Below are 14601 nucleotides of genomic sequence, written 5' to 3'. Positions count from 1 at the left end.
TATGGAAAACGAAGGTATGAACCCAACTTTTGCTGCAGCTTTAGCACAGAGTGAACCTGGTGAGTTTTTCTCTTGCATGGTGGATGATAAGGTCATAAATTTGATAGTTGATCAGACTAATGTGTATGCCACTCAAGTGTTATCAAGTGTCTATGATGTAGGACCGTCGTCAAGATTACACGATTGGGTACCGACTGACAAAAATGAAATCAGAAAATTTCTAGGTTTAGTTGCGTATATGGGAGTAGTGAAAATGCCATCGTTGTCAGATTATTGGAGTCAGGAAGACATGTTCAGAAACACTTTCGCGCCTTCTATCATGTCAAGGAACAGATTCGAAATGCTTCTTCGTATGATCCACTTTGCTGACAACAAGGCGTGTCCTCTAGGAGACCGGCTTCATAAAGTTCAGGGCCTGATTGATTTGTTAGTTGACAATTTTCAGAAAGCTTACACACCATCTGAAACAGTTTGTGTGGATGAGACTCTTGTACCATTCCGAGAGAGACTTATCATGCGACAATATATCAAACAAAAGAGACACAAATATGGTATTAAAGTGTTTAAATTGTGTTGTGGATCTGGTTATACATATAGACTTTTAGTATATGCTGGTAAAAACTTGGAACACACCAGAACTACTCCTACATCTGTTGTTATGTCTCTTTGTGAACCTCTTTTGCACACCGAAAGAACAGTTTCCACGGACAATTGGTATACAAGTATTGAATTAGCAAACAAACTTTTAGATGCCGATACTCATTTGATTGGGACGCTGCGTTCAAACAGAAAGGGCAATCCTCAAGATGTTGTAAACAAGAATGTAAAAGAAATGAAGTTGTAGCTAAACAAAATGAAAGAGGAATAACGGTGTTAAAATGGAATGATAAAAGAAACGTTCTAGTTCTGTCGACCAAACATTCAGATGAAGTTGTAAATGTGCAGCGCAGATGCGGACAAATCGAGAAGCCTAAGATGATAGTGGAATATAACAAAGCAAAATCGTCTGTAGATATGTCAGATCAAATGGCGGCGTATTCATCTCCTCTAAGAAAAGCTTCGAAATGGTACCGCAAGCTGGCCTTCGAATTAGTACTTTCTACATCAATGGTGAATGCCCTGATTTTGTACAAAGAAGTTACTGGAGATAATGTAAAAGTTGTGGAATTCAGAAAATCAGTAATCCGTTACCTGGTCGCTCAAAACATACAATCAGCAGAAAAAGCAATTCCAATGTGCAGGCCCAGAAGATTTCGACACGAATTAAGAAGACGACAAGGAAAAGCAAAACAAACAAGAAAATACTGTAAAAACTGTTACAAAGAGAATACTACCGTGATATCAAGGAAGTTGGCAGCAAATCGAACGAAGAAAGTAGTTACCTAATGCACAGGATATGAAGGTGAACCAACGCTTTGTTTGAAGTGCTTCAACAAATGTCACAGAGATCTTTCCATGTAAATAAATGTTTATGTTAGGTTTACAAACATTCATAATGTAAGATACAATTTTCAATATATAAAACAAAATTTGATACTAAACAATATACTGTATGTAACATTTTCTACGAATTTCACATAAAAATATTTTTTTCCATTTAACATGCATTTCATTTAGTGTGAATTTTTTTCTATCATCATAATTTAACCAATCAAAAACCATAATCTAACCCAATATAACACATATGTTATATATATATATATATATATATATATATATATATATATATATATATATATATATATATATATATATATGTGTGTGTGTGTGTGTTATTTCTATTTTATGTAACACAATATTGCTTCAAATATGTAATACAATATGTAAAACAATATTTGTATATTGAATAATGTATGGAAAATATAAATATCTCGCTCCGAGATTTATTGTGTTCTTGAAAGCAAAAATAGTAATTGGGGGAAAAGTTTAGTAGTGCACTTTCTTCTACAATCCATTGTGTGTAGTCAGAAGCAAATTTAAAGTTTCTGCAGTAATTCAGTTCTATTGTTGAAATAAATAAAGAAACCATTGTTGTGTCGGTCACCAGTGACCGACGCGGCGGGTAGGGATTTCTTAGAATCGGGCACACGTGCCCCACGCGGCAGTCAACGTGTTAAAGAACAGTTAGAGATGATAATAACATTAAATGGTGAAATGGATAACGAATATATAAAAGATACGTTGCTTAAGATCAGAGAACAACTTAAAGATATAAGATCATAAAAGGTGATGATTTTTTCTATAACAAATGAGTAAGAAAATTATTAATTGGGATGTAAAAGAGATGATAAAAGAAACAACAGTTAAGAAAAGAAATGGAGAACTTATAACTGATGATATTCGATGCCTTATCGTGGGTCTATCTGGGTGTGGTAAAAACTTTTTGGTGGTTTAATATTTTATTACAGCCAGGTTGGTTAAACAATAATTACTTCTATATATATTCTAAAAGCATGAATCAGCCGAAATATGAGCAATTAAAAGATCGATTTGAAAAAGCAGAACTACAGTTTAAGAAGCAAATAGCAACGTTCTTAAGCAGTAATGATTGTATTGTACCTATTGATGAATGTGAAAAATACTCTGTAGTTGTGTTTGATGATTACATTTTGGAGAATCAAGATACTGTTAGAAATTACTTTACAAGAGGTAGGCATAGACATTTAGGCTGTTTCTATCTTGCTCAAACATATTCAAAAATACCTAAACAGCTTATAAGAGATAACGTTAACTTCCTATGCATATTCAGAAAAGATGACACTAATCATAAACATGTGTATAATGAGGTAGTTGGAGGAGATATGTCTTATGATAAATTTAAAGAGATATGTTCAAAATGTTGGTAAGTAGATTATGATTTTATAGTAATTGATATGACAAGGAAGGTAAACAATGGTAAGTATAGGAACAAGATAAAACACTTTATAAACGTTTGACTGTTTTCACGTTTATTGACGTTTGTTCGTTTTCTATATAATAAATGGTTGAGAAAGATATTAATAAGAATATCAAGTTAAAGGAGTTCTTGATAAAGGGCTTCAAATCTTGGAAGAAAGAAAGAGCAGGTATATATGATAAATTTAAAACACAAGAGCAACCTGTAATTGATGCTATCCAAAATTTAGGAAGTGAGATCGAAGAAGTAGCAGAACAAAATAAAAATCTAATAACTGAACTTGTTCCAGTTGTACATAAGACGGCTTCAATAGATCCTAGTCTAGTAGAAACACCTAAAAAGATAACTTATGATAGTTCTCCAAGTAGTAGTGATACACCTATAACAGGAGAAAGAACACAAATGAGAAAACAAACTAAAGATAAAGTCGAAGGAGTAGAACCTTTAACAACAGCACAATCATTTGGTAAGATTGCAACGAAATATTATAGTAAAATAAATAATAGTGTATTTGGAATAAGAACTGTAGAAGAAGATGGAAAAATAATAAATAAGATAGGAAATTCTGAAGTTAAAGTGAATGGTGATGATTTGATAATTAATGGTAAAACTTATAAAGGAACAGAAGGTCTATGGGAATTGTTAACGATGAATACTAATAAAACCATTGAAGATTATGATGATGATGATTTTGAACAGTACAAGGAAATAATAATAGAATCAGATGCTGCCTTCCAAAAATATAATCGAGATAAAAAGGTAGCATCTAATAGAGGTTCTAAGTACATTAATATTATCAAGCCTATTTGGGATAATTATATTAAACCATCTTTACCTCCAACTCCTAAAAGGACTAGTGAAGGAATTAAACAATATACAGAAGTACCTAAAGAATATATATGGATGGATGATGTGAGAAAGTTAATATATCGGTTAATAGTCATAGATGGAGAAGAAAAGGCTGGTAATAATAACTTTTATAATGAGAGAGTGGATATAGTGAGTATGATTAATAATAAGCTTTCACAATGTATTCCTAATGATCCAAAAGGTATAAGGTATTTGATTAAGATTTTAAATACATTACCACCATGATTCTGGAATGATGAGAAGCTTGGGAAAGGACTAATGAATAAGATTTTAAACATGCAGGGAATACCGGAGTTACATATACCAGGCTTCAGATTTTGCAGGCCTTTTACGAAGCTTCAAGAAAGATTAGAAAGAGGTGATAAAGGTATTAACCCATTAGATGAGGCTTTTAAAGAACACGATATATACTACAGAGACAATAAAGATACAGAGTCAAGACATATTGCAGATAAGGAACTAAAAACTAAATCATGGAAAAGAGCATTTAGTAGTGATGCGTCAATTGGTGAACGATTAGCTGCTTTTGGGGTTGGTTCTGCTATGAATGCCAAGGTTAAGTTAGGATGGGGATTATAAGTTTTTTAATTGTTATTATGTATGATTCTTTTATGGGTATATCCCATGAAAGCGTTGTTTCAAGATTTTCTTTATAATAAATGGATAGTGTTGAGAGTTACGAGTTACAGAGTTTTAAAGCTAACACAAAAACATTTAATAATTTGAATGAAGCTAACAAAGATATTGAGTTTGATTTCGATGTGGGCGATGGGTTCATACATCCACACAAAGCAGATTGTCATATGACTTTTGAAGTTGTTGGTGCATCAGTTGGAGGAACATTTGGTGCAAATGATACTATCAAACTTGTAGATAACTTCTTACCATTCTTCTTTTCTCAAATTGAGGTTAGAAAAAATGGTGTTGTTATAGATAAGATTGAACTACCTGGAATAACATCTACAGCTATTGGAACATTAAAGATTTCCAAACTAGAAGTTGAATATCTAAAACAAGCAGGATTTGAAACAGATGATAAACTTGGTCTAAGAAAGGACTTTGGTGTTTTGTACCCATTAAGATTAATTCCAGGCTTCTTAAGTGATTATAAAGAGGTTATGTGGAAAGGTGGATTGAGAATAACATTTACAAAAGCTAACAACAATAACGATGTCTTGTACAAATGGACTGGATCAGGAGCAGGTGCAGCAGCTCCTCATGATGGAAAAATAACAATAAAAAGTATGGAGATTAGAATGCCTATTGTTGAATACGAGTCCAATTATGAAAACAAGTTAAAGTTGAATATTCTTAAAGAACCTAAAATCATGTTTTCATTCCATACTTATCAATGTGTTCAGAAGACTGTTGCAGGTTCTTTCTTGGAGTTTGATGTTACTACTCAATTTAATTCTAGACAATTTGATATGCCTGATTTCGTAGTTGTAATGTTCCAAACTGATAGAAATTGTAAACAAACAGCAGATGCAAGTAAGTTTGATCATTATAAGGTAAAGAATATCCATCTTAACTATGGGAGGAATGAGGTATTTCCAAAAGAGTCAAGAAACTTAGATATTGCTAACAAGGATTATTTTAAGATGTACGAAGATTATACTGCATTTAAGAGAATAACATGTGGCAATACCGAAATGTACTATGATCCTAAAGAGTTTATAGATAACAGGCCAATGTATGTGTTTAATTGTAGTAAGAGAAAGAATGTATCGGTAAATGAGAGAACAAACATAAAGATTGTAGTAGATTTTGCCGAAGCTGTGGCTGCTGATACCATATGTTATGCGATTTTAATTGGACAAAAGAACTTTACATATGATCCCAAGAATGTGAAAGTAGTAGAAGAGTTTTAGATAGTTAAACGTATGTTTGTATTGTTTTATGGAAGTTTTTCCATAAACGAAAATGATAAAAAATGATTAAATATTTTTGGTGAAGATAAAAATTGAAGAGTGTTCATTGATTTTCTATATAATAAATACGATCTCGAGTCATATTGAGCTTTTAAATAAACTTGGAAGTCATGAAAAAAAACAAGTTATTGGATTAAGAGAATTAGAATTAGGTACAGAATATAAGATTGTGAAAATGGAAAAGATTAAAACTAAGTTTGGTAAGAGCATTTTAGTTGAGTGTGAGGAGTTTCAGGTCTTTTTTCCACCTAGATTTACAAAACACTTAACAGATAAAATGATTGATGAGATCGTTAAAGATGGAATAAAAATCAAATACACTGGTCTAAAAGATAATTATCCAAATGTTGAGTTCTGTATGTAAATTTTATGTAAATTTTCTGTAGGTAAATGAGGATTGATTTTATGAATACTTTCATAAAACGAACATTTTCCTTATAATAAATAAACTATGGCTAATTATTTGAATAAAAAATGACGTTAAAGCATTGAGATTCCTTCGCATGGATGAGTTAGAAAAAGGTAAAGCGTACGAGATAACATTATGGAAATTAATTCAAACACAGCGTTATGGTCAAAGAGTTTTAATACATTTAGATGAGAAGTATAAACCACAAAGATATAATGATGAAACTGAGCAAGTATTGAAAGATTTGAAAAAGTATAAGCTGTTTGTTAAGTATGAGGGTTTGAAAGATTTAGATAATGGTTATAAAATACATCAGTTTTATTTTAGAAGTGAATCCAAAAAATAACAAAAATAAAACTTGAATTTTTAAGTATGTTTTAAGTGTATAAGTGTTTTAATGGTTTCATTATCAATATCCGAACTTGTAATTTTAAGTATGTTTTAAGTGTATAACTTTTTTATAGTATCAAGACTATAAAAACTAAGACCTTTGGATATACAGAACATAATGTCATTTAAATTTTAAAGATACATGTATAAATAAGGGATTTATTTGAGTTTTTTGTAATTATATCCTTAGAGTTATGCAATTTATAACACATTCAATAGATAGGAAATTTATTTCTATTGATTGCCGTTTGAATTTTGAAAATCGGTTAATATTTGACGGTCATAACAATTCAAAATTTCGGGAATTTTTTACGGGTTTAGTTTTGAGTTTTCGGGAAAATGTTATTCTTTAAAAAATTCTTAGAATTTTATTTAAATTATGGTAGTATTTCTATTTTTTTGATTTAATGAAACTTTGTAGAGATATTGAGGAAGAGGAACATATCCTGAGGGTTATGCAACCATTTTTACATTTTATAAAATTGCCTATGTTATTAGTATTCATGTGCCGTTTGAATTTTTGAAATCGGTTAATTAGGGGCCGAGCTATTGAATTTTAACTTTATTTGGGGGTGAGGTTCCAGTGTTGTCAACTCACTTTTAACAATTATCATATGTATTAGTAATGGGGTGAATTCATCCCTATATGTTTTAAAGCGATATCTTGAAAAATTAAAATCCTGGAACGTTCCGAAAAAATATTGAGTTGACAACACTGACCTTTTTCTTTTTTTTTTTTTTGTCTTGCAACTTAGGATTTAGTTCTGATATTCTGGTATCGCTGAGTGTTGATGGGAATGAAAGAGAGAAAGAGACTCAAAAGATATTTCGTCACGGATTCAATGACGTCATGTATGATGTATTCTCCTTCGAGGAGACTACGTCAGATAGAGCGGCCTCTCGACTGCTAGCTAGAAGTTGAGTTGAAGGAAGAGGCTAATGTATATATATATATATATATATATATATATATATATATATATATATATATATATATATATATGTTGTGTGAGGAGAAGGAAAGATAATCGGATTGGATGGTCCTGTGCTGTTACTGGAATCGTTCAAATGAATCAGTGACAGATCACCTATTCCAGTAAATGCTACATTTGTTATATTCCTTCTCATTGAATTTTTAAAACTAATTATTAACGGATTTTCACGATTCAAGTGTCAAATGAAAGCTTATAAACTGGAGATAATTAAGCAATAAATATATTTTGTGTAGGATTCCATTGTAATATTTTAGATGTAAGTTTTTATGATTTTAAATGTTATAAAAGCCTATGCCATCTCACTTCAACATTGTAGTTATGGGAATACTCTGCGCATAGTACAGCTTCATTAATTTTTATGTCTAAATAATCTGGTTCGAAAAAAGGGCCCAAATTGCGCTCGTAGTAACCATGACTATCTACTGGAACTCTTATATTTTGAGCAAGTAATGACCCTGAATGAACTTTCTATAGTTGTTGTACGATCCATATAGTAGTTGACTATATTATATTCTTTTGAATATTTATTTAAAATAACTTGGCATGTTTGAAATGTCTATTCCTTGAATTATTAATTTGCCCAACAAGAGAACGATTTTGCTGTGACCGTTAGTTGTTGGTCGTTTCCCTGTTTGTAATAATCCTGTCTACAATAATAATAATAATAATAACAATTATTACTATTATTATTATCCAGCACGTAGTGCCGTGGAGTTTGGAACTAAATGTTTTTCCTCCAGACTGGGAGCACGGAAAGCACTTCTTATTATCTCCATTTCTATATATTGTCAAATAATTATACTTGGTAGCTCTCCAAAAGCATGTGTTCGTGCCGTTAAGGGAATGACAGTTTGGCTCATAAGTCGTAGACTTCCATGCTGTGGAGACACCTTCAAGCTCCATGAGTGGGATGTTACTGAGAAAATCAGAGTTGGAAAGCCAATCCTTGGCAAATAGAAATAACATAAATGAGAATAACCGACTTGGAAGTATGAGTTTCAAATATACTCGCCACAGATGAAATCGCTGTTCCGAGCTTGAAGAGTACTAAGTAGCCTCTGGGAAGATTCATAAAATATGTTAATGTACCTGTAATGTCCTCAGGCACAGTTTAGTAAACGACGATTTAAAGTAACATTGCGCGACACAAATAGAAAAATAACAGATTTTCAAAGTGTAAAGCCCCTTCTAACTTGTATCTCAAGAAAGCTTCCAGTTTCAGAACTATTATTATTAACAACAACAATAATAATAATAATAATAATAATAATAATAATAATAATAATAATAATAATAATAATAATAATAATAATTGCCAATCCGGATACAATCCAATGACACCTAGTCGATGGGACTGGGACCTGAAAGTTCAATTCTTCATCGTTTTGCTCATCCGCGTAGTTATCAAATATACTTTCCAATATTTCCAAATGAAAAAGAAAAAATAAACACATACAGAAAAATAAATATATAATAAATAAAGAACACCAAACGATTCAATTTTAAATAACAATTTATTAAAGATAACGAAACTAGGGTTGTGTATTTACACAATTTCGTTAGAATAATGTAAATACACTAAAATGCAAAACAACAAATAAATATATAAATATACCCAAAATAGATTAATGGAAATTTGAATATTTCTAATAAGCAATATAATTTAAATTAATTCTGAAAAATTCTATCTAAGAATCTTCTTTGATCGTTAATTATCAGAAAGTGAGTTTATTTCTAGAAAATACTTCTTGAAAAATATTATCCTCCAAAAAGTTCAAACGTTATTCACGAAAAAGTAATAATATTACTATTAACATTACTTTCAAATTTGAAACCTCATAAAGCAAAGCAAAATATTTAACAAATTCGAGCGCGCTACTAATTTTTTACTACTTCGCTTTACGAAGACACTGTATATCATTCAAGCAATGAGACAATAATCTAAATTTATTCTCAGAAAAAACAAGTACAGTCAAAATTCTTAATCGTGAAGAAATCGCAATTCTTCTATATATCACTCTCAGTCTCTATAATTTCTAAATAGTGAAATGATAATGGTGGAGAATTAAACATTCATTTAAACATTCATTAAACGACTCCAACAAAATTCAAATCCTAGTATGCTATACTCTTTCATTAAACTGAACAAATGTGGAATGAGAATGCTGGGCGAAAAATTAACGGTAATCTAGAAATCCTTCGATCAAAATACTCAAGTGAATCAAAATATATGTTAAATGCACTTCAAACTGAAAAAAAACCACAATAATCTGAAAATATTGGAAAATTATTATCTTACCAAATATCGAGAATTGTCGCCCAGTTCTACTTAACACTCCGCGAAACTTGAAAAATGAGAAAAATCCTCAATATTGACGTTAGGGTGAAAAAGAATAGGAAATTGCATAAGCAAATTGATCTGGATTGAGAAACAAGTTTCACGACCATACAAACACCAATTAGACGAGGCACAATTACTACGCAAAGAAAAATTAGAAAATTCACTCACCTATTGTTATTTCAGTTTCGGAAATTTTACCTTCGATTGTATTGACCTCTCCTCTCTCGGTAATATGGAATCTGTCTGAGCTTTTTTTGCTATCGAACAAAATCGAATTGGTCGGAATATGCCAGTATTCATATATCAAGAAATTCCTGAAAAATTCTCTCAGAGCCTTCATTCCCACACAAAAATATATGAGCACGAAAGGAATATATTCGGTTTTTCTACAAACCAAACAATCTATTGCCCAATAGGAATTACTTTTCAAGTGATCAAAGCGGGCTTTCACTAGAGACAAAAGATCCTTCACTTCACTTCTCTTAAGTAGCACAATTTCGTTGCACAGAATGAAAAAAAAATATTGAGGAAAAAATGTAATCACACAAACCACAAACTGTGCAAGCAACTCACAGCACTTTATACCTAATTTAAAGAAAGTTCTTACACGCGGTATCATAGCTTAGTAGCCTCACAAAAAGGAAAAGAAATGTGCCCGTATGACACGCTACTAAGTTAGCTATTGTGAATTGCAGAAATATGGAATAAAACATTCCTTGTTCACTGATCACTTTTGTTATATAATACTGACATTCCACGAAAAGGATTTTATCGATCCACGTCGTATGCACACACACTACACTAACGAACAATACGACGAAAAACCATTCTCCACAACAGAGTAACCCTCTCGAACAGAAAGGAGAATCTTCACGGTTGACCATATGAATAACAAGTAAAGAAGGTGAGAATCCTTCTTTAGCTTGTCGAGTCGGCGAAGCGCTAACCCCGCCCCCTTCGCGACAGATTATTTCCTCCAGCAGACTTTCCAAAAGCTAATAACCAATTATTAAATTTACTTTTTTTCTTTTTTTTTACTTCCTACATTTTTTAAATTCTATGCGGGTTTTAACATACTTCATAGTGACTCTTACATATGTTTTGTCTTAATCATTATAATGTACATTAATTTTCTTTCATTCTAGTTTTTATTATACTTGTGACGCGTCCATTTTCGTTGGCCTCATTCCAGACGAAAATGGCACGTTACAAAAGGAAAAAGTTGATGAAACATTATTAAGGTTAAAACGAATCTGATATTAAAATAATTCAATAATTTAATAAATCAAATGGGTTTACGTAAATGTATCTAGAAAGTTTAATACTACAAAAACAACGTTTTCTCTCTCTCTCTCTCTCTCTCTCTCTATATATATATATATATATATATATATATATATATATATATATATATATAACATTGTTGTAGGAGCTGAAACTACAAAATCAATTTGTTCCAATCGATGTACGAGATCTCAATATGGAGCACCGTTACATTACCTACTGCGACGAAGGAAAGATTTTTAAGAATCTGCATCATTAGGATATTTAAAATAATTAACTGCTTAGTTTTCTATTTATATATGAAAGGCACGCTCTCAATATGCTTACTGGAAATAACATTTATCACAATATTAAAATTGTACACACTTCCATTAGTTACTTTAAAAATTCGCATTCATTTAAATATCTTTTTTTATTTATAATTTCAATAAGTAACACATGTGTATTTGATTATTATAGTACTTGACCTTATTTTTATGTGTATAATTTCGATATAGTTAGGCGATGATTTTATTATTTATTCTTAATTGAAGTATTTGTTATTAACTACACATCATAATAACAAACAATCATGACAAATTGATAAGATATCATTCACATTCAGATTGTTAAGTATTGAACAAAAGCTATAATAGAAACATCTTCGTGATCAAGTTATTATTAAACCAATTTCTATGTGGAATGCTAAATTTAGATACAGGTAGGGCACGTATTGTCACACTGTATTGAATATAGAAGTGCCACACCGCTCTTAAGTGATGTAAGTTTTAAATACTAAATTTAGTATATTTCAGTGATACGTAATTAATACAAAGAAAAGAATGGATTAAACCGTAAGTAGATTAATATTATACCTAGTTTTTCAATATATATCCGAAACTCGCGCACCAACTATACCCCACCACGGAGGGGAGATCAAGACATGAAAAATGTCATCTGCAACTTTGCTCACATACTACTATTTACGGAGATTTTAAGTGTCGAAGCCGTAGGAAAATGAACTTAAGAGTTCTATATCGCCACAACTCCGAATGATAGATCGAATGCAACATGGTCACGTCAAAGACTTCAAACCTACTCTATTCTGAAATGTGTATGTCGCAATTCTGAAATGTGTGGGCAATGATTCCTAAAGAAAGTGGGGATTCCGCGCTAATTTTCTGAGGAAAACTGGGTCGAAATTAGCATGTTTAAAAAGACATGTTAATAGGAAACACGTATTCGGTTGCTGAACAACGGTATGTCAAAAAGCTGCTCGAAAATGCAAATACGTATGATGTTATGCGTGGTTGCATAATTGTTCGCTCAATTGTGAAGGCGTAATGGTTCGCTCATGCTGTGATGAATTGTATGTAAATTGGAACAATTACAAGAAAACACATATGATTAGTTGGATGGAAAATGGCCCAAGTTTCAAAAGAACTACAATAAACTCGGGCCCTTTTTCCATCCAAATCCTCATGTACTGATCGGAAAAGATTAAAAATAGCCGCATGAAAGGCTTATAGTAACGATGGCGTCTAATGCGATTGAGGATGATGTGTGCATGTATGCTGTATAGGTATTTACAATTCGTTTTTGCAAATATAAGAATGATGATATTGTTTAGCGCGCTAATTCTATTGGTAGAGCGTTTGCTTAGCATTTGGGAGATTGTCGGGTCGATTCCTACTGCTGACCATTTTGACTAAGTTGTTTGCAGGATTTCCCTCACTCGTAATTGTAAATGCTGAAATTGTAGCCAGCTAAACATGCCCGGTGCAATAGTTTCTCAAATCTCCTTTGGTATTATAGTTGGTATAATATATGCAATGTAAAATGGACTCTATGTGTGGGTTATCTGTTGTGGGTTAATAAATAGACGATCATCGCCGCACAATTTCACCATGAACTGATGCATGAACTGATGCCTGGACAGTACATAATGCGATCATAATTTAAATTTCCATTGCTGAATACCGGCTGTTTGCCCAGTAATTCGTTGGTAGCTGGAAGCCACCATGTATAGAATGATGACGGTTGTTTGGAAGTTGAATTCGACAAGTTTGTAGGAATACTATACAACTCGAATACTAGACAGTCATTGGATTACTACCTGCAGATTTCCGTTTGAAATATCGTTGCCGTCCACGTTCATTTTTGTGCCCTTTGTGTGCGAGAGCAAATAAGTAATGAATTTATGGCAAGTAGTGTTGCCACGAGATGAAACGAGGCAAAAAATTAGGTTGTTTCGTTTCGCCTTGTGAAAGGGCTGTCTCTTCCCGTGTTTTGTCTCGAAAATAAAATATCGTCCCCTACTTCGTCTCTTGTCTCTGAAACGAGAAATGAAATGAAATCTTTAAGTTTTACGTCCCACGGTTATGCCGGTTAGGCTAAACGAGACGGTGATGATGAGTAATGAATGAAATGGTGGAATGAAGAAAGTGGGAGGAAACGGGAGAACCCCGAGAAAACCCACGCACACGGTGTTTGTCCACCACAAAGTTCACTTGGCGAGGGCTGGGATCGAACCCGGGACCCCAAGCACCAGAGGTGAACGCTCTACCACTGAGCCACCGCGGCCCCCTCTCTGAAACGAGGTACGACACGAGACACCAAAATGTATTCGAATTCTTGCTTTATTTCAGTATATCTCCAATTATTATTTTACATATTGTTGCAATTGCGTCGTAGTCAAACTGATCAACCACGTGACCATCGTGAATGTTTAATGACGTGTATATCTCCTTGCTGCTCTCCATAACTTGCCAACCCTTGGTGCCACTCTAGTATGCGGCTTGATCGTGTGGGTTCCACTCTGTGAGTTATGCTTGCTGTGCGGTGAAATCTATGAATCTGGAGTCATTGCTAGTGAAAGTGAATACTGTAAAGTAATAACGCCAACCTGAGGCACACTTCAACCTCTTTACATAGCGATTGAACAAACGTAAATAAAGTGTGTGTGTTGTGCTTGTGTGTGAAAATGTTGTAAATAGTGTCAAAAGGCGTACCAGGCGTATATTTTGAGATGTACATGCTTTTTGCCCCGGAAATGCTACAGCAGCTTCTCGTGTGTATGCAGAGAGGTATCGAAATCGTAGGCACCCAGATAAGAAAGTCTTGCACCGGTTGGACCTAAGATTACGAGAATGTAGCGGTGTAATGTCTTCCCTAGCACTTGACACATGTCGTCCCCGTACTCGTCGTACAGCAAAAGTCGAGGACCGTATTGGTGATATAGTGCGGCAAATTCCAACTGCCAGTACACGTGACATATGCCATTAATTAGGTATGGCGCATTTCCTAGTCTAGGTTAGTCTGCGGGATAATGATTGGCATGCGTTTCATTACACTGCAGTGCAAGCTTTCTCGGAAGCTGATTATGAGCCTCGAATGGAATTTTTTGAATGGATCACAGCAAAAAGTCGTCGCAATCCTAACTTTGTCAAACGAATATTGTGAACAGATGAGGGAACTTTTAAACGCCACAACTTCTTTAACACACA

The sequence above is a fragment of the Thermobia domestica genome, chromosome 3 (assembly GCF_964235325.1).
Source record: "Thermobia domestica chromosome 3, izTheDome1.hap1.1, whole genome shotgun sequence".
NCBI lineage: Eukaryota > Metazoa > Arthropoda > Insecta > Zygentoma > Lepismatidae > Thermobia > Thermobia domestica.
This window is presented reverse-complemented; position numbering follows the sequence as displayed.